General features: G+C 41.4%; 1 long non-coding RNA gene across 1 annotated transcript in view; it reads left to right on the top strand.

Annotated features, from left to right (window-relative positions):
- The first annotated feature begins 871 nt into the window (after positions 1-871).
- Positions 872-26397, top strand: part of LOC138843753 (uncharacterized) — an 87796-nt gene continuing 62270 nt past the window's right edge. Inside the window, exons 1-2 of the long non-coding RNA XR_011378716.1 lie at positions 872-1181; positions 14976-15170. This is a non-coding gene — a long non-coding RNA (uncharacterized lncRNA). The remainder of the gene's footprint in view (positions 1182-14975; positions 15171-26397) is intronic.

Genomic DNA, 26397 nt, shown 5'->3' with positions numbered 1-26397 from the left:
GTCATGAAATTTTACTCTTCTTTTAGTAGTTTTAGCTCTTATACTTAGACTACTGACTCATTTGGCATTAGTTTTTATATATGGCATGAGAGAAGAGTCCACGTCCATCCTTTTGCTTGTGACAATCCATTTGTGACAGACCGTTTGTTGAAGAGACTATTCTTTAAAAAATAACGAGATTATTCTTTCCCCTTTCAGTGTTTGCAACCTCTGTCAACAGTCAATTGGCCAAAGATGCTGGGTTTCTGGACTGCCAGTTCTATTCTCTTGGACTTTATCTCCATCTTTATGCTAGTACCACCCTATCCCATTACTGCCACTTTTATTTTTTTAAAACATTTGTTTATTTGAAAGAGTTAGAGAAGATCACACACACACACACACACATGTACACGCACATGCACACGCACACGCACACATGGGGAGAGAGAGGTAACTTCCATCTATCAGCTTACTCACAAGATACAAAATAGCCAGGACTGAGCCAGGCCAAAGCAAGGAGCCAGGAACTTTATTTGGTTCTCCAACATGGGTGGTAGAAGCCCAAGCAGGTGGGCCAGCTTCTGCTGCTTTTTCCAGGCCATTAGCAGGGAGCTGGATTGTATGTGGAGCAGTTGAACTAGTGCCCATATCAGAAGCTGGCATCACAGGCAGTGGTTTTACCTGCTACACAACAGGGCAGGCCCTTGATTACTGTACTTTTGTAATAAGTTTTTTTTTTTTTTTTTTTGGAGCAGTTGAACTAGTGCCCATATCAGAAGCTGGCATCACAGGCAGTGGTTTTACCTGCTACACAACAGGGCAGGCCCTTGATTACTGTACTTTTGTAATAAGTTTTTTTTTTTTTTTTTGACAGGCAGAGTGGACAGTGAGAAAGAGACAGAGAGAAAGGTCTTCCTTTGCTGTCCAATGGCCGCCGCGGCCGGCGCACTGCGGCTGGCGCACCACGCTGATCCGAAGGCAGGAGCCAGGTGCTTCTCCTGGTCTCCTATGAGGTGCAGGGCCAAGCACTTGGGCCATCCTCCACTGCACTCCCGGGCCACAGCAGAGAGCTGGCCTGGAAGAGGGGCAACTGGGACAGAATCCGGCACCCCAACCGGGACTAGAACCCGATGTGCCGGCGCCACAAGGTGGAGGATTAGCCTATTGAGCCACGGCGCTGGCCTGTAGTAAGTTTTGAGGTAAGTCCTCAAGCTTTTTTCTCTCTTTTTTTTTTTCTTGGAGATTATTTTGGCTATTCTGAGTACCTTGGAATTTTATATAAATTTGAGGGTTGCCTTTCCATTTCTCCAAAGAAGTTCATTGGGATTTTGAATGGGATGGCATTGAGTCTGTATATCCCTTTTGGGAAATACATCAGCATCTAAACAATATTAAGTTTTTATGTGGTGTGACTTTCCATGTAATTAAGTGTTCTTTAATTTCGTTCAGCAGTTTGTTTGTTTTTTTTTTTGGAAGGCTTCAGTGTGGACAAGTCTTATACTTCCTTAGTTAAATTTATGCTTAAGTATGTAACTAGTTAATAGTGTAAATAGAATTTTTAAAATTTATCTTTCAGATTGCTCATTGTTAATATATAGAAAAACACTGATTTTGTAGATTGATCCTGTACCCTGCATTTTGCTTGCGTTCTGTATTGGAATTAGTAGTAACTGTGTGTGTGTGTAGGTTTTTGGATTTTATGAATATGGAATCATCATATTCAAATTCAGATATCTTATTTCTCTTTTGTCTAGATTTTTAATTCAATGGAATATAATCATTCTTAGGAGTATGTTAAAAATTCCTAACTTCTGTAATTAAAAGTAGTAATGGTATGAATTTCATGTATAATTTAGTTATTTTTGTTTCTCTCATTTTTTCTTAGTGTAGTTAAAATTTTGTCAATTTTGCTGATCTTTCCATAGAACCAAAGTTTTTTCTTCTTCTTTTTTTTTTTTAAACTTTTATTTAATGCATATAAATTTCCAAAGTATGACTTATGGATTACAATGGCTTTCCCCCCATACCGTCCCTCCCACCCACAACCCTCCCCTTTCCCACTCCCTCTCCCCTTCCATTCACATCAAGATTCATTTTCGATTATCTTAATATACAGAAGATCAGCTTAGTATACATTAAGTATGGATTTCAACAGTTTGCTCCCACACAGAAACATAAAGTGAAAAATAATAGATGATTTTTTAAAATGATGATGAAATCAGAGCAGACCTATTGTCATGTTTAATCCCAGTGAGAGTCAAGTTGGGAATTGATAATTTCTTTTTTTTTTTTTTTTTAACAGAGGATCAGTTTAGTATGCATTAAGTAAGGATTTCAACAGTTTGCACCCCCATAGAAACACAAAGTGAAATATATTGTTTGAGTACTCGTTATAGCATTAAATCTCAATGTACAGCACATTAAGGATAGAGATCCTACATGAGGAGTAAGTGCACAGTGACTCCTGTTGTTGACTTTACCAATTGACACTCCTGTCTATGGCATCAGTAATCTCCCTATGCTCCAGTCATGAGTTTCCAAGGCTATGGAAGCCCTCTGAGTTCTCCGATTCTTATCTTGTTTAGACAAGCTCATAGTCAAAGTGGAGGTTCTCTCCTCCCTTCAGAGAAAGGTACCTCCTTCTTTGATGGCCTGTTCTTTCCACTGGGATCTCACTCGCAGAGATCTTTTGCCAGAGTGTCTTGGCTTTCCATGCCTGAAACACTCTCATGAGCTTTTCAGCCAGCTCCGAATGCCTTTAGGGCTGATTCTGAGGCCAGAGTGCTATTTAGGACATCTGCCATTCTATGAGTCTGCTGAGATTCTCACTTCCCATGTTGGATCACTCTCCCCTTTATTTACTCCATCAGTTAGCGTTAGCAGGTACTAGACTTGTCTATGTGCTCCCTTTGACTCCCAGTCCCTTCACCATGACCAACTGTGAACTGAAACTGATCACCTGGAACAGTGAGATGGCATTGGTACATGCCACCTCGATGGGATTGAATTGGAATCCCCTGGTATGCTTCCAACTCCACCACTTGGGGCAAGTCAGTCTGAGCATGTCCCAAATTATACATCTCTTCCCTCTCCCATTCCCACCACCATGTTCAACAGGGATCACATTTCAGTTAATTTTCAACACTTAAGAATAACTGTGCATCAATTACAGAATTAAACCAGTCATATTAAGTAGAACAGATTAAAAAAACTACTAAGAGGGATAATGTATTTAGTTGTTCATTAACAGTCAGGGCTATGCTGATCAAGCCACCATTTCCCATAGTGTCCACCTCACTCCAACAGGTTTCCCTCTTGGTGTTCAGTCAGTCGTCACCGATCAGGGAGAACATATGGTATTTGTCCCTTTGGGACTGGCTTATTTCACTCAGCATGATGTGTTCCAGATTCCTCCATTTTGTTGCAAATGACTGGATTTCGTTGTTTCTTACTGTGGTATAGTATTCTAAAGAGTACATATCCCATAATTTCTTTATCCAGTCTATCGTTGATGGGCATTTAGGTTGGTTCCAGGTCTTAGCTATTGTGAATTGAGCTGCAATAAACATTAGGGTGCAGACCTCTTTTTTGTTTGCCAATTTAAATTCCTTTGGGTAAATTCCAAGGAGTGGGATGGCTGGGTCGAACGGTAGGGTTATCTTCAGGTTTCTGAGGAATCTCCAGACTGACTTCCATAGTGGCTTGACCAGTTTGCATTCCCACCAACAGTGGGTTAGTGTCCCTTTTTCCCCACATCCTCGCCAGCATCTGTTGTTGGTAGATTTCTGCATGTGAGCCATTCTAACCGGGGTGAGGTGAAACCTCATTGTGGTTTTGATTTGCATTTCCCTGATTGCTAATGACCTTGAACATTTTTTCATGTGCCTGTTGGCCATTTGGATTTCCTCTTTTGAAAAATGTCTATTGAGGTCCTTGGCCCATCTCTTAAGTGGGTTGTTGGTTTTGTTTTTGTGGAGTTTCTTGATCTCTTTGTAGATTCTGGTTATTAACCCTTTGTCTGTTGCATAGTTTGCAAATATTTTTTCCCATTCTGTCGGTTGTCTTTTCACTCTCCTCACTGTTTCTTTTGCAGTACAGAAACTTCTCAATTTGATGCAATCCTAATAGTTGATTTTGGCTTTGACTGCCTGTGCCTCCCGGGTCTTTTCCAGAAATTCTTTGCCTGTGCCAATATCTTGAAGGGTTTCTCCAATGTTCTCTAGTAACTTGATGGTGTCAGGTCGTAGATTTAGGTCTTTAATCCATGTGGAGTGGATTTTTGTGTAAGGTGTAAGGTAGGGGTCTTGCTTCATGATTCTGCACGTGGAAATCCAATTTTCCCAGCACCATTTATTGAATAGACTGTCCTTGCTCCAGGAATTAGTTTTAGATCCTTGATCAAATATAAGTTGGCTGTAGATGTTTGGGTTGATTTCTGGTGTTTCAATTCTGTTCCATTGGTCTATCCATCTGTTTCTGTACCAGTACCATGCTGTTTTAATTACAACTGCCCTGTAGTATGTCCTGAAATCTGGTATTGTGATGCCTCCGGCTTTGTTTTTGTTGTACAAGATTGCTTTAGCTATTCGAGGTCTCTTGTGCCTCCATATAAATTTCAGCACCATTTTTTCCAGATCTGAGAAGAAGGTCTTCGGTATCTTGATTGGTATTGCATTGAATCTGTAAATTGCTTTTGGGAGAATGGACATTTTGATGATATTGATTCTTCCAATCCATGAGCATGGAAGATTTTTCCATTTCTTGGTATCCTCTTCTATTTCTTTCTTTAAGGTTTTGTAATTCTCATCGTAGAGATTTTTAACGTCTTTGGTTAAGTTTATTCCAAGGTATTTGATTGTTTTTGTAGCTATTGTGAATGGGATTGATCTTAGAAGTTCTTCCTCAGCCATGGCATTGTCTGTGTATACAAAGGCTGTTGATTTTTGTGCATTGATTTTATACCCTGCTACTTTGCCAAACTCTTCTATGAGTTCCAATAGTCTCTTAGTAGAGTTCTTTGGGTCCTCTAAATAAAGAATCATGTCATCTGCAAAGAGGGATAGTTTGAGCTCTTCCTTCCCAATTTGTATCCCTTTAATTTCTTTTTCTTGCCTAATAGCTCTGGCTAGAACCTCCAGAACTATATTGAATAGCAGTGGTGAGAGTGGGCATCCCTGTCTGGTTCCAGATCTCAGTGGAAATGCTTCCAACTTTTCCCCATTCAATAGGATGTTGGCTGTGGGTTTTTCATAGATTGCTTTGATTGTATTGAGGAATGTTCCTTCCAAACCCAGTTTGCTTAGAGTTTTCATCATGAACGGGTGTTGTATTTTATCAAATGCTTTCTCGGCATCTATTGAGATAATCATATGGTTTTTCTTCTGCAGTCTGTTAATGTGGTGTATCACATTGATTGTCTTGCGCACATTAAACCATCCCTGCATACCAGGGATGAATCCCACTTGGTCTGGGTGGATGATCTTTCTGATGTGTTGTTGCATTCTATTGGCGAGAATTTTATTGAGGATTTTTGCATCTATGTTCATCAGGGATATTGGTCTGTAATTCTCTTTCAGTGCTGCATCTTTTTCCGGCTTAGGAATTAAGGTGATGCTGGCTTCATAGAAAGAATTTGGGAGGATTCCCTCTTCTTCGATTGTTCTGAATAGTTTGAGAAGAATTGGAGTTAGTTCTTCTTTAAACGTCTGGTAGAATTCAGCAGTGAATCCATCTGGTCCTGGGCTTTTCTTTGTTGGGAGGGCCTTTATTACTGTTTCAATTTCTGTCTCAGTTATGGGTCTGTTTAGGTTTTCGATGTCTTCCTGGTTCAATTTAGGCAGGTTGCATGTGTCCAGGAATCTATCCATTTCTGATAGGTTTCCCTGTTTGCTGGCATACAAGTCCTTGTAGTAATTTCTGATGATTCTTTTTATTTCTGTGGTGTCTGTTGTTACATTTCCTTTTTCATCTCTGATTTTATTGATTTGGGTCTTTTCTCTTCTTTTTTTAGTTAGTTGGGCCAATGGGGTGTCAATTTTGTTTATTTTTTCAAAAAACCAGCTCTTCATTTGGCTGATTTTTTGTAATGTTTTTCTTGATTCAATCCTGTTGATTTCTTCTCTGATTTTAATTATTTCTCTTCTCCTACTAGATTTGGGTCTGATTTGCTGTAGGTTTTCTAGATCCTTGAGGTGAATTGAAAGCTCATCTATTTGGTGTCTTTCCAATTTCTTGATGTAGGCACCTATTGATATAAACTTTCCTCTTAACACTGCTTTTGCTGTGTCCCATAAGTTTTGGTATGTTGTGCTGTTATCCTCATTTACTTCCAGAAAGTTTTTGATTTCTCTTTTGATTTCTTCTATGACCCATTGTTGATTCAGGAGCATGTTGTTCAATCTCCATGTGTTTGCGTATGCTCTAGGGATTCCTGAGTTGGTAATTTCCAACTTCATTCCTTTATGGTCTGAGAAGCTGCATGGTATGATTCTAATTCTTTTGAATTTGCTGAGACTCGCTTTATGGCCTAGTATGTGGTCAATCCTAGAGAAGCTTCCATGTACTGCTGAGAAGAATGTAAAATCTTTAGCTGTAGGATTGAAAGTTCTGTATATATCTGTTAGATCCATTTGGGCTATAGTGTCGTTTAAATCTACTGTATCCTTGTTGATCTTCTGACCGGATGATCTGTCTATTTCTGAGAGTGGAGTATTGAAGTCCCCCAGTACTACTGTATTGGGGTCTAAGTCTCCCTTTAAGTCCGTTAATAAATCTTTTAGATAAACTGGTGCCCTGTAGTTAGGTGCATATACATTGATAGTTGTTATATCTTCCTGTTGAAGTGATCCCTTAATCATGATATAGTGTCCCTCTTTGTCTCTCTTAACAGTTTTTGTGGTAAAGTTTATGTTGTCCGATATTAAGATGGCTACGCCCGCTCTTTTTTCATTTCTGTTGGCATGGTATATCTTTTTCCAGCCTTTCACTTTCAGTCTGTATGGATCTTTGTTGGAAAGATGTGTTTCTTGTAAGCAGCAAATAGATGGGTTTTGTTCCTTAACCCAATCAGCCAATCGGTGTCTTTTAACTGGACAGTTCAGGCCATTCACGTTCAATGTGACTAATGATAAGTGGTAACTTTGCCCTGCCATTTGCCAAAGATAAGTTCTAATATATGCTTTGAATTCCCTGTGATCTTTTGCTGTGAGGTTTCCTTCCTTGGTTTCCTTCCTTTACCTTCTTTCATATTGATGACCGTGTTTCTGTGTTTCTGTGTGTAACACATCTTTAAGCATCTTTTGCAGGGCTGGACGAGTGGCAACAAATTCTTTCAATTTCTGTTTGCAATGAAAAGTCTTTATTTCACCTTCATTCACAAATGATAGCTTTGCAGGATATAATATTCTGGGCTGGCAGTTGTTCTCTCTTAGTACCTGGGCTATATCTCGCCATTCTCTCCTAGCTTGTAGAGTTTCTGATGAGAAATCAGCTGTGAGTCTGATTGGAGATCCTCTGAGAGTAATCTGACGTTTCTCTCTTGCACATTTTAGGATCTTTTCTTTATGTTTCACTGTGGAGAGTTTAATTACAACGTGTCGTGGTGAGGATCTCTTTTGGTCGTGTTTATTAGGGGTTCTGTGGGCTTCCTGTACTAGGATTTCTCTGTCCTTCTCCAAACCTGGGAAATTTTCTGCTAATATCTCACTAAAAAGGCCTTCTAATCCTTTCTCCCTCTCCATGCCTTCAGGAACTCCTAGAACCCGAATGTTGGGTTTTTTAATAGTATCCTGAAGATTCCCGACAATATGTTTCAGATTTCTAATTTCCTCTTCTTTTCTTTGGTCTGACTGTATCCTTTCCTGTTCTCTGTCTTCTAAGTCCGATATTCTCTCTTCTGCTTCACCCATTCTGTTTGTAAGGCTCTCTATTGTGTTTTTCATTTGATCTATTGAATTCTTCACTTCAGTCACTATCACAGTTTCCTGTTGTACTAGTTGTTTCGTTTCATTTTGATTCCTCCTTAATATTTCATTTTCGCGAGAGAGATTTTCTATCTTGTCCATTAAGGATTTGTGTAGTTCCAGAATTTGTTTTTGAGAACTTCTTAATGTTCTTATCAATTTTTTGAGATCTGCTTCTTGCATTTCTTCTATGTCATCATCTTCATAATCTTGAATTGGGGTGTCTTTTTCATTTGAGGGCGTCATGGTGACTTTCTTGTTTTTATTACCTCGGTTTTTGCGTTTGTTATTTGGCATATTGGAGATATTTGGTTTCTTCACTGTGGTGCTTTTTCTTGTTATACTATGACTCTAGATTAAGTGGACTATCTGTTTTTGATGGAGCCTTAGGGCTTGAGATGGGTGTGGCCTGAGAGCTCTGTTTGGTGTGCCAAAGGTGACACTCCCAGGTTAGGCGTGGTAAATCTCTCTCTGTCTCTCTCTTTTTTTTTTGATTCAAAAGGGAAGTAATTCCGCACAGCTGAACGAAGTTGGAGGTAGTTAGCAGGCAAATGATATACCCACAGGAGCCAGAGATCGGAAGCTCTTTCCCAAGATCCCCACAGGGAATCTGTTCGGCCCTCAGAGTGGGCTCAAATTCTCCTTCAGCCTCCCACTGGGTTGCCAAAGTTACGGAATTGTAGCGTCTCTGGAGAGTGCTCACGTGAATTCCGTGAGTTCTCTCCCCCACCGTCTCTTTTTTCACAGTCTCAGTTCAGTAGCACCACAAATTTACTAGCTCCTAATCTCCTGTTAATTCGCCCCGCCCAGAGTCAGGTTTTTCTGCTAGGCTCAGGGCCGGTGCAGACCTGAGGTCGCTCTGCTTATGACGTATGTCCAAGATGGCGCCTGCTCTTTGTCTTGCTCGCCCTTGAGAGGTGAGCGGAGAGAGAGAAACCCGTGTCCGTACTAGTCACCCTTTTCTCTCTCTCTCTCTCTCTTCCAGTTAGCCTTGTGAACTTCCCCCCCCCGGGGGTCGTTCCCTCTAGTCTCCTCTCTCCGCTTGCCTGCCGGTGTCTCGGGCTATTGAGGTTTGGCTCACCTCGCGTTCCAGCGCTGGTGTGTTGAGTCTGCCGCTGATGTCCCGAACTGTGGGCTCCTACGCTCTCCACGCAGGTCCGCTGTGAGTCACGCGTTCCGGAAGAGTTTCTTCTGCTGTTTCCTCCCCTACTCTTCCTTGAACCTGCAGTATCTCCACTTTTATTAAACTATCTCTCCCCAGACTATCAGTGTGCTCCCTTCCTATTCCGCCATCTTGCCGGAAATCCTCCCCAGTTTTTTCTTCTTAATAAATACTTTATCTGCTTCAGTGGCAGAGAGAGAGGGAGGAGAAAGGAGAATTGAAGAAAGAACCAGCTGTCTCCCTAACCAAATGTCCACAACACTTAGGTCTGTGCCAGGCCAAATCTGTGAGCTGAGAACTCAGTCGCGGTCTCCACATGGGTTCCAGGGATCCAAATAGTTGAGCCATCGTCTGCTTTCTACCTCCTAGAGTGCACATTAGCAGGAAGAAGCAGAGCAGGGACTCAGACCTGGGCACTATATTTACTAGAATGTCTTAAATGCCCTTAGGAGCCAACTTTTGCCTTCCTGGATTATTCCCATCATTTTCCAGTAATACTGTGTAAATGCAACCACACTAGTTATCAATGAATTAAGAAAAATATGTTTCTTTTTTTTTAATTCATGAATCTGCTGGTTCTCTTGGTAGAAGTTCATGAATCTATATTCTAATTATTTTATTCCTTTCACATATTTTAATGTATTATCTTTCGACTGTTTCTTTTTTCTTGCAAAAAACCCAATTTTGCATGAAACTCACCTAAAGCTTGCTCTAAAGAAATGTACACAGTGCGTTTGTCCTGTCATTTAGTAAACTTGTTTTTGAGCCTACTGTAGCAGAAGTTAGGGCAATGATATCTGTGGGCATCACTGTAGAATCGCCCTTTCTAGTCAGTTCTCAAAATTCCCACTGATATACCGCAGAAGAAAAGTAAACCCACAGTGACCATTCTGCCTGCAGATGAGGTTATTTGCAACACTTGGCTGTGCAAAAAGAACACTTTGGCTCAGTGTTTGGTGGCCCTTTTCCTGGAATCTCTGAGCCTGAATGTCACCTGGACCAGTACAAAAGGTGTTCCCAAGCTTACTCCAGGGAGCTGCGAAGAGGTTCTTCCCTCTTTATCCAATGAGGCAGAAAATCAGTCATTCCTTCTTTTGGTCCTGCTGTTATGAGGGAGAGAACGTGATCACAATGAAATTTGCAGTGATGAATGAACTTTCTCAGCCTTCCCGGGACTACTAGTATTTCAGAAGGATTCAGGGTCTTAAGCTGAAGAAGTGAGGTTATACCATTTTTGGTATCACTCAAGGAAGAGTACAGATAAGGCAGATCAACTTTCTAGGTAGTACCATAGCACAAGACAGAATCTTGGAGCTATTTCCAATCTTTATTTTTTTTATTTAATATTTATTTATTAATTTGAAAGAGTTACAGAGAGAGAGAAGGAGAGCCAGAGAGAGAGGTCTTCCATATCAATCCCCAGATGGCCACAACAGCCAGAGCTGTGCCGATCTGAAGCCGGGAGCTTCTTCTGGGTCTCCTACATGGGTGCAGGGGCCCAAGGACTTGGGCCATCCTCTATTGCTTTCCCAGGCCATAGCAGAGAGCTGGATCAGAAGTGGAGCAGCCAGATCTCGAACTGGTGCCCATATGGGATGCCGGTGCTTCAGGCCAAGGCATTAACCCACTTCGGCTCAGCACCGGCCCCTCCAATCTCAAGTCTCTTTTCTATGATCTCTTTCCTAGGCATCTGATATGAACCATACATACTATTTTGGCTAGGAAAGTTGGTCCTACATTATTTTCCATAAATAAGACAGTTTGTGGAGTGAACATCAGGCATTTGGGAATTGTATCTATAAGTTGTATTTTCATATAAATGCTACTATTATCCAGGGCTGGTCCATTCATTGTCTTGTTCCCCTGCCCCAAGTTTGATTTGTTGGTTTCTGATAAATCCTTGGTCTTGGAAATATTTATTTGTAATTGATTTTACTTAAATTTTCCAACAGGATTTCAACACTACACAGTAAAAGTCATAGTAACAATAATCTTTTAAAAATATAAGTCAAGAGGTGGGTGTCATGTCACTGTAGATTAAACCAGCGCTTGACCAGACGGAGTCTTGGTTACTCAGCTTCTGATCCAGCTTCCCACTAATGTGCCTGGGAGGCATCAGATGATGATGGCCTAAGTACTTGTGTTTCTGCCACTCAGGTGGGAGATCCTATTGGAGTTCTTGGCTCCTGGCTTCAGCTTGGCTCAGCTCTGTCTGTTACAGGCATTTGAGGAGTGAACCAGTGGATGGAAGATCTCTTTATCTCTCTGCTCCCCACTCCTCTGTTACACTGTCTTTCAAATAAATAAACTTTTAAAAAAGTCTTTAAAAAGGAGAGACAGGGATTGTGCGTGTCACACATACACACACACACACACACACAGACTGTAAGTCAGAAATTGGAAAGTATATAATAAAAGCATTATATTGAAAACAACAGGCTTTGAAATTACATCCCCTAGGAAAATTATGCAGCCCTACTCTTGTGTGTATAAAATGAAATGGCAATGATACCTGGGGATATTATGATGATTAAAGTATTTAGTTTGGTGCTGGCATATTTACAAAAATGTAGAAAATGGAAGCTATTATCTGGTTAGGAAGAAAATAAATGGACCCAAATTGTGAATTTATTTTTTAATCTCAGGGTGTCTTAGAAGCTCAGGCAAAAATACATATGCGTTGAATTAGATATTTTCTGAAGTTTATGAAATATGGCTAAACCTCTCTGCTTGTGACTTAGGAATTTGTGATGTATCAAAAGGCATGACATTCCCAGAGAACATTCTCATTAGAGCGAGGAGAAGCTGGGGCACAAGGAACGAATCTGAATTTCTTTATTGCTCTCAAGAATCCTACCAAGTAGACATAATTTAGCTTGCACTTATGAATGGCTAAATTGAGTTTAGTCGATGTAGATGACGATACAGTCTCGCTTGTACATTCAGATCTAGAACTCGAATCCAGGTCTTTCTGATACCAAAACCCGTGATCTTTCCAAGCCAACATCCAGCTTCCTAGACTATTCTAAGGCAGTAAGTGAGTAGGTGATGGATAAACTAAAACATGCCTAGTTAAGCCTAGTCATGATTTCTAGAAAGGTGTTTGCCTTCTCTCACTTTGCTATGACATGGGGAGGGTCTCTGGATGAGCTGCTCACTGACCAGGGGTGTGGTGTCTTTCATCATCCCTGAGGTTTTGATCTTGTGTATTTTTGCTATTTCTGAGGGGTCCAGGGAAGCACATGCATTCTAGAATCTGGAGTACTGAGATCCTCCAGGAGGCCTTGCATGCTTTTAGGCAGAAAAAGAAAGCAGATTGCGGTTTATCTCTTGCTGAGTCCTCAACTCCCGCCCTTCGCGTGTATGTGAGTGCACGTGTGTGTCTCGCTGGCAGGTTGACCTCCTCCCCCAGTTGTACTTTTTTTTGGTGGTGGTTATTTTGTTTTCTTTCTTTCTGGCAGCAGATAAGTTTCCAGTCTATTTGCCTTTTGAAAATTCCCTTATAATCCATCAACATACCTTCACCTTCCACCCACTGCAGATAATTCGTGACAGCGTCTCCCACGGTGTCCCATCCCAATGACAACAGCTGAGTTAAAACCATCTGCTGGCCCTCTCATGTCCTCCCACACATTCATAGCGTGATATTATCTCCATTATCTGATAAAAGGGGATTTTTTTTTCTAACTTAGTGGAACATAGCATTTCTACTGGAGCTCCAGAAAGTTTATGTCGATCCATAAAAATAGTGGGCACACAGGAGGCCACCAGGAGCTCCCTTTCAGTTTGGCAGTGTTTCACACACAGCATATTCTAGGTGACTCCATTTACATAAAATGATAGAAAGAGAACACTTTTGTGTAGTGACAGAAAGCAGATTATTGCTTTCCTGGGACTCAAAGGAGTAGAGAGAAAAAGACAGGGTAGTTAGTTCCATGTGTTGACTGAGTTAACCCTTGGGTGTTTATGTCAAAGTTCATTCAATTATATATTTAAATATATGCAAATTATGTCTCCAAAAATTAGTAAAAATGTTTATAAAATCACTTAAATTAGGAAGAAAATTAGTAAAGACAGAATTAATAGCTATTTTAGTAACTGAGAGAAAAGTAGGAAGGGATTGAAACTGGCCAGTGATACTTAAGAAAGGGCTGTGTTTCAGAACCTCTTGGAATTATTGGCAAGAATTGTTGACTTGCTAGATGAGGTGCAGTGGTAAAAATTATAAACTGCAATATCTATTTTGTAAAGCTTATTTTAGTTGAAAGGTGGAGTTAGAGAGAGACAAAGAGAGATCTTCATCTGCTGGTTCACTCTCTAAATGGCTGCAATGCCCAGTGATGGACCAGACCAAAGCCAGGAGTCAGGAGCTTCTTCTGGGTCTCCCACATGAGTAGTGGGGGCCCAAGGACTTGGGCCATCATCTGTTGCTTTCAAGATGCATTAGCAGGCAGCGGCATTGGAAGTGGAGCAGCCAGGACTGGAACCAGCTCCCATATGGGATGCTGACATTGCAGAAGATGGCTTTACCTACTATACCACTACAATGGTCCCTAAACTGTGAAGTTTTGAGCAATAGTGATTGAGAGGTGATAGAAACTTTGATTAAAATGTAAAGTTGATCGAATGGATAGGACTTGCTAATAAGAATCGCAGAGGAGTGAAGGAGAGTTAGTTATTCACTTAATCTTTGGCCACTTTGTACATCTTTACTGCATTTTTGCTACTTTGTTGCTTCCTTTCATTCTACTGGTATTCTATGTATTATTATTATTATTCCACAAAAAGAAACCTCTTTTTGTCCTTAGATTCTTAAGTGAGTACTTGACTGTTTTTATTAACGTTTAAACTGGACCCATCTGGAGCTTAAATCTTAAAAGTTTAGGTGCACTTACTCCTCATGTAGGATCTTTGTCCTTAGTGTGCTGTACATTGAGATTTAATGCTATAACTAGTACTCAAACAGTATTTTTCACTTTATGTTTCTGTGTGGGAGCAAACTGTTGAAATCTTTACTTAATGTATGCTAAACTGATCTTCTGTATATAAAGAGAATTGAAAATGAATTGATATGAATGGAAGGGGGGAGGGAGTGGGAAAGGGGAGGGTTGTGGGTGGGAGGGACGTTATGGGGGGGAAGCCATTGTAATCCATAAGCTGTACTTTGGAAATTTATATTCATTAAATAAAAGTTTGAAAGCACACACACAAAAAAAGATGCAGCAATTAAATCATATTAAAAGTCAATTCTGAAAAAAAAAAGTTTAGGTACCACTAACCTTTCTTTCGTCCCCATTTCTCATTTGCTGCATAGTATTTTTAATCCATTCTCCTCATCCTGAAAGGATGGTGTCAGAGGTACTGTGACATAGTCACTGAATCCATTAGTCTTTCCCAGTTCTATTTCTCCTCCACTTGTGTGTAAGATTTGTGTGCAGAAGTGTGTAATATATTTTACACAGAATTCTTTTAAAATTCATTTAAACTTCTCTGTTTCTTATTAAGTTGAACTTATTTATAATGATTGCCTGCCAAGTGATTCTAGAGAAGCTTATGACTTGCTGTAAGAAAATAAAAATAGACATTCTCTTTGTAGCATTTGGAAATAATCATATTAGTCTGGAATATACTGGGAGGTGAAGATTTAGATCAAGGAATTATGAGTTGCTATAAAGTATTTGCCTCTAATTTCCTTCCCAGGAAATGGTTTGTAACCTATTCACATTCATATAGGACTTCACATTTATTATGATTAGTGGAATCTATACTTGTGCAATAAAGATCAACTCTGGGCTTTCCAACTTGTTTTTTACTAAGGTTCTATCGAAGACTGAACATAAAAAGGAAATCTTTCAATGTTCTTTTCACAGTTAAGATGGTCTGTGGCAGATCACATTTAAGAGCAAAGAATGAGACGATCCACTCAAGGGAGAATCCAGTGTCACATACAGAAGCCTTGGAATTTCACAACTCTGCCTGCACAAACAGCGCATCTTCTTTCACAGGGAACAGTGAGCCAGGAGAGGACGTCTTGCTTCCATGGAACATGTGGAATGGGAACACAGGTAGGTTCTATAGCTATAGATGTTATCACTCCAACAGCTGGAATATAAAGGGAGGAAAATGATGGTTATAAGTTCTGATGAGCGAAACCAAGAATTCTAGTGGCAGGCACTTTGGAGTATGTTTCCAGAAGGGGTTGAATTTTTGCAGTTGTGGATGGAAATGGAGGCAAAATACTATTTACATCATTCCTCTAAGTTTCTTCCAGAATGTTACACTTCGGAAACCTGTTATAAATGTGAACAAAAGTGATTGAAAAACACACCAGTATGGAAACGATCACCAGTGAAATAAATTATGAATAAGGAGGTTATATGTTGTCATAGGTGACGATCAACATTTTCAGATGTTTTCACAATAGCTAAGCAGCGTTCTCACTGCTGTGCCCAGAGCATGATTTGGCTCCCCAACCCCATGTAGATGTTTCAAGCTCAAAGTTTCATGTAATGGTTAATGGATTAATCCTAGTAGCTGGAGGATTCTTGGTGACTGGCAGTGATTGGATTTGATTAGGTTGCCCATGCTATACTCACAATGGATTTATGACGAGAGCCCACAGAGGGGGTAGAGGAAGAGTGTGCTCTCTGTGTCTCCGCCAGCTGGCTTGTCATGTGAGCATTCTTCTACACACGTCCCACCATTGCCAGCCCGGTAGGGCCACCAGGTCTTGGACCATGAGCCAGCTCCTCTCTTTGCCTCTTAAGAAGTTCCTCTCAGATATTCTAGTGGCAGTAATGAAGAATAGACCCAACAGAGACTTTGGGTCAACACCGCATTTCACTCCCACCAAAAGTTTTCTGTACCATCAGGAGACTATCAACAACCTTCCTTCTCTTTCTCACTAGCTATTTTTTTTAAAAAACAACTTTATTTTATTGTGTGAAGACAATTTTACCATTTTAGCCATTTTTATGTGTCCAATTCAGTGGCATTGAGTACATTCCCAATCACTGCTATCCATCTGTAGAAGTTCTTTGTCTTCCCAAAATGAAACTGTGCCCATCTGAACAGTAATTTCACACCTCTTCCTTCCTCAGGCCTAGTAACTACTATTCCACTTTTGTCCATCATTGCCTGTCCTAGCTACCTCACATATTTGTTCTTTGTGGCTGGTCTCTTTCACTCAGCATAATGCTTTCAAGGTTCATCCAAGTTGTAGCACATGTTAGAATTTCCTTTCTTTTGTGACTGAGTGATATTCCAATAGATGTCAGTAACATATTTTTACTTACCTGTTCATTTCTCAGTAGACGTTCGGGACTTTTCCACATTCTGGCCACTGGGAACAAAGCTATGAACAGTGGTGTACAACTCTCTGTTTGAGAGCCTGCTATCTTTTTTTTTTTTTTTTTTTTTGGATAAACCTGAGAAGCGGGATGCCGGACCAGGTGGTAACATGATTGTGGTAACAACGCATTGTGATGGACAGTCATGCAGAAGCAGGATTGGAGGCCAGCAGGGTGTGATCTGACGGTAACAAAAGAGGTGTACGTGGCAAGGACTGAGTGTTCAGGTTCCCCTCTGTGCTTTGGTGTTCCCAGGGGCAAAGACATTGCTTTTCTGACCTTGTTCCTCTGGAATGAGACGCTCATGATCTACTCCCCAGGGAAGCCCAAGAGAAGCTTTATGGCCTGCTTCAGAGGAGGGAGAGGGGAGTTCCCCCTAGTTTCTGTGGCCTGCAGTTGCTGTAGTCTCATGTGCCAAGGTGTGTGTGTGTAGGGAGTGTGTCCTGACCCCAGTTAGGAGAGCGAGTAGAGGAATAGAAGCCAGCAGTGGGAGAGAGATGGAAACGTTTTCCACTTGTCTGTTGTGATGGAGAATTCAGGAAACAGGCAGAGGCACATCCTGAGGAAGCCAAGAACTAGGACCTTTGTCATAATAAGGAGCTAGGAGAGGGGAGTGGAGGAGGCTGGCGGGGGAGGCGCTGGAACAGTCGGAGCCTGCAAGAAGACACCGGGGACAGGAGTGTTGGGGAGGGCGGTTGCGGCAGGCGTGAGCTGGACCTGCTCTGCTCATCATTCTTGGGGAATCCTGGCATTTGGATTCCTCTTAAATTCCTCTTTGGGGGGAGAGAGACGAGAGAGAGAGACAGAGCGAGCAAGCGAGCAAGCGATCTTCCATCCTGTGGTTCACTTTCTTAATGGCCACAAAGGTGGGACTAGGTCAGGCCAAAACCAGGACCCAGCAACTTCATGCAGGTCTCCCACGTGGGGGGCAAGGGCTCCCATACCTGGGCTGTCTTTTGCTGCCTTCCCAGGAGCACTGGGGTAGGGGAGCTCGATTGGAAGCAGAACAGCTGGGACTCGAACTGGGTCTCTGAGAAGGGATGCTGGCGTCCCAGACAGCAGGTTAGCTCACTTTGGCACGATGCTGGACCTTTATATTCCCTGTGACTGGATTGGGTTTCTTGACATTTGACTGCTTATAGACAATGAATTAGCCAAAGCCCTTATATATCAGTGAATTGGCAAAAGAAGCCAAATTTTCTGCTATTTATTTAGCTAAGTCCACAATACTTTAGTAAAAAGTTACTTTAGTAAAAAGTAAACAAGCTTAATTAGAGGCAAGATAACAACAAAATATTAATTCTTTTTTTTTTATTTTTTGACAGGCAGAGTGGACAGTGAGAGAGAGAGACAGAGAGAAAGGTCTTCCTTTGCCGTTGGTTCACCCTCCAATGGCCGCCCCGGCCGGCGCGCTGCGGCCGGCGCACCCCGCTGATCCGATGGCAGGAGCCAGGAGCCAGGTGCTTTTCCTGGTCTCCCATGGGGTGCAGGGCCCAAGCACCTGGGCCATCCTCCACTGCACTCCCTGGCCACAGCAGAGAGCTGGCCTGGAAGAGGGGCAACCGGGACAGAATCCGGCGCCCTGACCGGGACTAGAACCCGGTGTGCCGGCGCCGCTAGGCAGAGGATTAGCCTAGTGAGCCGCGGCGCCGGCAACAAAATATTAATTCTTAAGCCTCCAGGCTACAACCTAATACTAAAGAAATGTAGTCATGGGAAGAATATTTTCATTGTCTGTAGCTCAGGTTTTTGGTTTTTCCTGTAATTGGAGTTGTGCATTTGAACATTCCTAAGAATGAATTGCAAGCTTACATGTCAGGATGATTTTCTGATACAATACCACCCAGAAACAATGTCAACACTGATTTGGAAAACAATGTGGTGTGTGGGATGGTCTAAGGTTATGGAAATAAAACCTGCCTGATCCAAAATTAGGTTATGTTCTGATACATGAGCTGATAAGGCAAAATGTTTTAAATTGATAGACTTCTGGAAAAGCTAGGACATATGGCTGCCTTATTTTTGCTACTGAAGTAGGATCCCTTACTCAGACATATTTTCAGTATATTGAATAATATTACCCTGATACATTCAGAATTGCTTGTTTTATTGACTGAATCATTTACTAGCAAGGTATAGAGACCCCTAGTATATGTTTCCAGCCTCCTCTATTATTTTAAAGACTCATTTATTTATTTGAAAGTCAGAGTTAACAGAGAGAAGGAGAGGCAGAGAGGGAGAGACAGAGAGAAAGGTCTTCATCCAATGGTTCACTCCTCAATGGCCACAATGGCTGGAGCTGCGCCGAGCTAAGACAGGAGTCAGAAGCTTCTTCCCAGTCTCCCACATGAGTGCAGGGCCCCAAGGACTTGGGCCACCTTCTACTGCTTTCCCAGACCATAGCAGAGAGCTGGATTGGAAGTGGAGCAGCCGGGACTAGAACCAGTGCCCATATGGGATGCCAATGCCGGCCCCCAGGCTCCTTTTTTGATTCTCTTCTCTCTCATAGCCTACCTTCTTCCATCCTGAACTGCCTCGTCTCACTGGATGCAATGTGACAGCCATATTTCTGCATGTGTAGGCTCATCTCCATATGCTCCTTACTCAAATATCTCTGCTAATTCTTCTAGACTTAGTTTTGATATCACACCACAAAGGAAAACTTCTTGCATAGTTTTCTTGTGTAATTCTTTGCTCTTGGTACTTTCTCTATGCCTCCTGCTACCACTCTAAACCCCTATCCTGTGTATTTCATAAACATGGTAAAAATGTTGATTTATTTTTTGTCTTCCTGAGACAGTAAGCTATTTGAGGGCAGAGGTATTTTTTTTAAAATTAGAATTCTTATCTTTCCTTCCTATCAGAGTGCTTGGTACCCTATTAGGCAATCACAAACTTAAGAAAGGATCAAATAGATGGGTGAATAAATGAATTGTAAGATGGAGGACTGCTCTAATCATCAAGGCTTGAAAAAAAATCAGAACTTAAGGGAAGATCTTTACAGAGCAGCCAATTGAAGCTGCAGTAATTGATATGACCAGGGAAAGAGAAAAAGACTGCAGGTTGGGAGAGGTAAGAGAAGTGAGGAGAAGTGTTGAAGACCAGTGTTCGTTATACCTGGAGAAGGGCTGAGTTTGATGTGAGAGATGGAGTCTATTATGCTAAAAATTGAAGACATACAAGGCTATTGAAGTAAATAAATTGAAATCACTGATTCATACTCTAAAAAAGGCCAATAAGGCAAAAGATAATAAAATACCAAGTGTTGATGAGGATGTGGAACAATTAGAATTATCTTGCAATGCTAGTGGGAGTATAAATTGGCACTCTGGAAACTGACAGTATCGGTACTATTAAAAGAAGGTATGGATATCCTGGCCTTCAAATCCAGCTGCAGGTACATATCCAACAGGAATGCACATGTACATTTGTTCAAAGAATACTTTAAAAAGTCCATGGACAAATGGAATTAAAAAGTAATGCACATTCCCACAAGCTTTTTCAAGTACCCTTTGTGTGTGTGTGTGTGTGTGTACAACTATTCATAAAATCCTTGAGCTGAAAGCGTCCCAAGTGTCTATCAACAGGAAGTACAGAAACAATTCTAGTTATAGTCACACAATGGAAAACTTACAGGAATGCGAATGAATGAAATACAACTATACACAACAGCACAGACAAACACACAGTCACATGTTAGAAGAGAGAAGATGGAGGAATATGCATGCTGTATGTTTCCATAGAGGATATAGACTTGAAACATCAATATGATTCTATGGTTTCAGAAGTCATGATAGCAGTTAACCTGTTGGAGAGAAACCTTGGGTAGTACTGAGAGGTGACCTGAAAGGGAAGGCTGGAACTCTGGTAATATTCTTTTCCTTGGTTGGGATTCTGATATCTAAGTGTGTTCAGTTTGCACATATTCATTGAACTTTTCCCATATGATTTATGCACTTTGCTGCATGTGTATTGCACTTCAATTTTCAGAAAGTAATCAAGGCTCAGTAATTAGGTGATACACTGTTCTGATAATCTTGCCTAGGAACATTTAAAAAATATTGATGTTGGATAGATAATTTCTTCAGAGAGGATGAACTATAATTTTGTTGGTGGGATAGGGGTGAGATAGGAGGCTTGGTGTCTAGGTCAGAGGTGGAATAAAAAAACTGCAACTTAAGTGTACTTACGGAAAACATTGTATTTCATTTCATTTTATTTGTTTTTATTTAAGAACAGGGAGGCATCAAGGAGGGAGAAGTTTGAGGTGTGGGACAGGAAGGACTCTGAAGCCAAATCCCAGGGAAAGTGTGAGGATGGGATCAGGGGCAAAGGTCAGCAGTGGGAACCTTAGAAACAGCTCAAGTCTTCCTTAGAGATGGTGGTGATGTGAGGGAGGATATTGAAACTCTTGTAGGTGTCTGTCCATTTAGGAGATTAGAGTGTGAGAGGTGAGTGTGGGAATGGGTCTTGAAAAGAGTGAGAAGTTAGTAATAAGGTCTACAGGGAACATACTTAGGGGACAAGAGAGGAGTAAAAATAGATTAAAAATTGCTCAATATCGCCATCAAAGCAATGCAAGTGAAAGCCATAATGAGATGTTAGAGATAACAATTGCTTGGTTCCAATAGAAAAAAAAATACAAATGCTGGCAAGGATATGGAGAAAGGAGAGCTCTTATACACTATTGTTGGGAATGTAACAGTATAGCCACTGTGGAAAACAGTATGATAATTCCACAAAAAAAAAAAAAAAAAACAGAAATGCCACATGGTCTAGTTTCACCACTACTAGGTATATTTCTGAAGGAAATGAAATCAGTGTATCAGTGTGATGCTTGCATGCCCACATTTATTGCAGCACTATTCCCAATAGCCGAGGTATGGATTCAGCCTGGGCATCCAATGGCACATGAATGGGTGAAGAAATGAGATAAACCCATATCGACAAGATAGAGTGTTACTGAGCCATAAAACGAATGAAATCCTCTCGTTTGTGGCAAAATCGATGAACTGGAGGATGTTATGTTATGTGAAATGGGTCAGGCACAGAGAAGTGGATGTGCCATGTTCTCCTATGTGGAAGCTTAAAAAATGCTGGTTTCTTTGCAGTAGAGAGTAGGACAGAGACTAGGAAGGTTGAGGGGATTAGTCTGAGGTAATATTTACCAAAATATCACTAAGAGGAATAAATTCTAGTGCTCTCCAGCATACTAGGATGACTACAGTTTACAATGACTTATTGTATATTTACGAAAAACAAAGAGTGGAGTTCCAAGGTTCCCAACACAATGATACATTTTTGTAGAGGTAGAAATGCTAGTTACCCTGATTTGATCATTATACAGGATATACTTATATTAAGCTATCACACTATACCCCAGAAATACGTACAATTGATATGTGTCTGTTAAAATTTAAAAATTGCATGAATCTTTAGGGGCTCCATAATTATGCTATTGTGATTTTATGGCTCAGTTTTTGGTATTCAGGTTTTAATGGAAGGAAAAGAGTAAAAAGTCACCCAGCCAAGGTTGGGCATAAACAAAGCTTGAACAGGTGAGTGGGTCAGGGCGTTAGGAAGCACCAGAGTCTTTGGGCAGGGCTTAATTAAACACAGTGGGGTATACAATATCAGATTAGAGAGCACCCAAGAGAGTAAGGGTTGGGATTCTGTGCCATCGGGTGTTGTCTATGCAGGGGAAGACGAGAGATGCCGAGTCAAGCTTGTGTCCCTCCCTTAGTTTCAATTGTCTTATTGCCCCCATTCCAGAGTGAACATTTTATTGAGGCCATAACTTCTCTTTATAAAGCCCCTTTAGAAACAAAAATATTCTAAAAACAAACAGATGGGCCCCTTGTGTTCTACAGGGAATTTCGAAAAGCTGTGCAAAACGTATGTTGTGGTAAAATTATGTGAGGATTTCCAGATTCATTTGCACCAAACTTATCTTTTGAATCCGTTTTCCATAAAGTTTTTGCAGTTTGCTCATCCAGCAGTGGTCATCATAGTTGGATGCACATGGCACCCCATCTGGACAGCCCCTGAGCCCCAGGAGCCTCCAAGACATTAGTTTATTCTGTTGCAAAAGGAGATTGCTAAGAAGTGTATGCTCCATGTAAAATAACCCTGTGCCACTCAAGAGTGGTGCATGAAGGTTTTCTTCACCCAGGTGTTGGGTTCCTCATTTTGAAATATACTCTTAACAGTTGCTCTTCTCTTTTCTATTGTAAACCTCAAAACCTAATCTTTTCACTAATGGAGGCATTGAATTGAAACCCAGCTGTTGGGCTATTAGCCCTGACCAGCCCTTCACACAGGGCTATTCCACACATATAGAACCCTGTTGTCATGGTCATCACCATCATCATCATTGGCATCATCTGTTGCTTCTATTCCAAATTCTCACTTAACACACTTTCAGCATCATTACCCCAAATTGGAGAATTTCAGGCAGAATTGGTGAAAATACTAGAGGTAAAAATAAGCCATTACAGGGTGTTGATGTCACCCCAAGGCCTTGTTTGCTACTTTTCTGTTCATTTTATTGCACTTAACCCATCAGAAAAGGACCTGAACTATAATCTACTGCAATTTATCAGTGCTAATGAAGGGAAGAGGAGGCACAGAATTTCAAGATAGCAAATAATACAAGGTAAGTGTAGGGGGAAGGCAATATAGGCACACAGTCTTTTTAGATATTAGGAATTCTATAAATATTTGCCCTAATAATTTAGCAATTCAACTAGAATATTCGGCAACCCAGGACAAAAGAAGGGGTGGAGCAAAAATTACGTGGGCAGAGAAAGTCAGCAGCAGAGCAGAGCAAGCTGTGTTAAACAATACAAGGAGAAAGCTGAGAGCGGATTTGCAGCCAGCTACAATGGGAAACGGATCTCTCTGAGCCACGTTCACATATCTTGTTTATTTTCTCATTTAAAAAATTGCTACACTATTTTCACTCTATGAGTCATCTTTCTATGAATCACCTAAAAGTATATCTTACTTTTGTTTTGCTGAACTCCAGGGAAAATTTAAATTCTGTCTAGATGTCAACTTCTACTCCTATAGGAATGGACATGAAGCTCGGCAGATGTCAGTCTGATGAGTGGGCTCAGACCTTGAGTGCCCTTGAAGGATGCCCCTGTGAGATGGCTGGAGACAGGCATTGGCTAGCTATTGATGGCATGCAGCATTCTTTGCATCTTGACATCTCATTTCTGTAGCAAGGCATGGATCCTTTTGCTAGATCCTGTGAATAAGTCAAAATCAGTCTAGATCTGCATTAGAATTGAAATCTCCATCTTTGTTTTTAATCAGCTTTACTTGAGCTGAAACAAATGAATGGGAAAAAGGGCAGACATAGAATGTCAGCAAAGAAATTGTTTCCTTTTTTATATTGCAGCAAGATAAGCAGCTACGTAGGAGCTTATGGTCTTAACGATTCTGAATCTGAGTGTTTACATCGCACCATTTCCACTTGGAAAGTCTTTCCCTTCCTAAAATGTCATTTTCTCCCTTGTCCTCAGCTGTCATGGTGGTATCACGTTGATCCACGACACTCCCTTCACCCTTGAAAGCTCATTCTGCAGGGAATCGCAGTTTCTTGATATTTGTCTGGCTAAGCGCCACCTTCCAAGACCCAGTTATTACTGTAGCCAATTAGCTAGTTCACTGGCTCATGAAAGCTGCAATGCTTCTAGAAGCAATAAAATTATAGCCCAACACTCTTTGAAAGGGCAGGGAAATTGGCAGGACCTTGTGTTGTTCCTGCCCTCCTTGTTAGCCGTCCTTCATGTTTGCGAAGCCGGACTCTCCAGAGCTTTGCTGTACCCTTTGATGTATGAAGAATTCAATTTAGTCCTCAGCCTGTTCATGTTTTCCAGAGACTAAGCCGGCCATTGGGCACTGGAGTGACATTTGCAAGGCAGTCCTCATAACACAAATTTTTTTTGCCTTGGAAAGTGTAGCTGAAACAGAAGCCCTTAACCAAACCTACCTCTCCTGCCTCTGAGCCCAGAGGTAGATCACATGTTCCAGCCCCCCGTGGTTGGTTTTGTATGGCCACGTGACTGAGAATTGGCTGATGGAATGTACTAGAAGTCACATGCATATCTCTCAGCCTGGCCCATAAAACCTCCTACACATAACCCTCCGTGGTCTTTCCCCTCTGGATTGAAGCAGATAAGCATTGAAGATGATGAGACTATAGGCAAGTTTTACATACTCTTTTCCCTCTGAGGTTTAAATAATTTTAGATAATGGAATAAACTGACAACAGATTAACAGGAAAAAGAACATGCACGTTTATTAATGTGCACAGGAAGAAAAAAATCACAGCATGGGAGTGATACACAAGATATGAGTCTCAAAGGAGGGTTAGATAGCTGAAGCTTATATGTGGACTTGTTCTGTGAGGTCCACACGTTTGGGATGGTGGGCAATGGTGTTCTTTGACAAGAAGCACCGGAGACAAGTTTCGGTGAACATGTCCATTTATTAACAGTCAGCCACAAGTTTTTAAAGGGCAGGCAGAGGGGGCATAGCTAGTTCAGGGCAACACTAATTCTATAGGATAAAGCTGATATTGGTGCCGCTATGCTTCTCCAATCAGCTTGAAGGTTACGTAGCCGACATAGCCTTCCAGGTAGTCCTTATGGGTCTGGGACACACCGTGAGCTGTTTATCTGATTGACAACTACAAAGCCCTTCAACAGGGAAGCGAGGGTTGGAGAAATATGCCTGGGGTTCCTGCCACCTGCCAGCAGTCAGGTCACAGGGACCTTCCAGGGAGGCCTGGTGTGCCATGCACCCTTAACCTCCTGCATGGGCTAGGTAGGCAGTCTCCCAGTCAGGCACAGGATCTCCCACACTTATAGACAGCTAAACAGATGGGGGTTAGGGTTTCCTGGGGGAAGGGAGGGGACATAGGCCATGGGAGTCTAAGGGAAGGAGATGCACAGTGAGCAAGGCTTTCTTGTTTTGTAGATTTTGAAGTGTCCCAAGTAACTGCCCCCTCTGGGACCCTCTGTCTCACCCCAGTGTCTGCTCTCTTTTTGTGAAAAGACATTCTTAGGTGGAAAGAGGGATTTCCAATAGAGAAACCAGTTTACATCCATTGGTGAAGATTTCCTTTATAGATGTAACCTTTTACAAAAAAAAAAAAAAAAAAAAAGGCAGCCTTTCTGAGCCATTCCTGTGTCTACAGAAGTCTGCAGTTACTGAATGGTCAACACAAAATCTGCTCAAATAAGAGCATCAGGTGTGATATTTTATTCTTCTGCAGAACCATAGATAGAAAATTCCTGGGTCCCTGAGTCACTGCATGGAGGGTGCAGGCCCTCTGATTGGGAAAAACCTGGCTGTGAACAAAATAAACATTCATTTGCTATGCAAAAAGTAGGTTTCCACAATAAAATAATCTGTGACTCTGGAATGTTGAAAGGAGAAAAGCATTATTGCTAGCCATGCAATGACTCAAATCTGCCTCCTCAGCCAGTCTCCATTGGAAAAACGATCCTATGGCAATTTTGGGGGTGTAAAGAAGAGACAGAGAAGATTGCAAGACAAGTCTTAATTAGTCTTCCTTTTGAGTCCATTCTACAACAGTCCATTGGCCTTGGAGTATCTACTACTAACGCAGTGCCAGATAATTTTGTTGAAAGTTAAACTTTTGGTTCTGACCTTGGTTGTGTTGTAACGCCTCCAAAACCTGAGTTTGCTTGCCCGACAGGCAGTCAGCCAATCACTGACATCAGAGTGGTGCAATAAAGTCGATGTTTATTGTAGAGGGCAGAGCAAGGAGCTCAGCAGCTATGGCTTAATTCTGGGCTCCTTGATGTGTAACATAAGGCTTCTTACAGACTGAAGTTGGGTTGGGAGATGGGTGTTCAAATCATTGTGCAGTGCCCTGGTTGGTTCACAATGCTCGTTTCTCTCAGTT

Source organism: Oryctolagus cuniculus, chromosome 9 (genome assembly GCF_964237555.1).
Source record: "Oryctolagus cuniculus chromosome 9, mOryCun1.1, whole genome shotgun sequence".
Taxonomy (NCBI): Eukaryota; Metazoa; Chordata; class Mammalia; order Lagomorpha; family Leporidae; genus Oryctolagus; species Oryctolagus cuniculus.
Note: the sequence above shows the minus strand (reverse complement) of the source record. Positions and strands in the feature narration are given on the sequence as shown.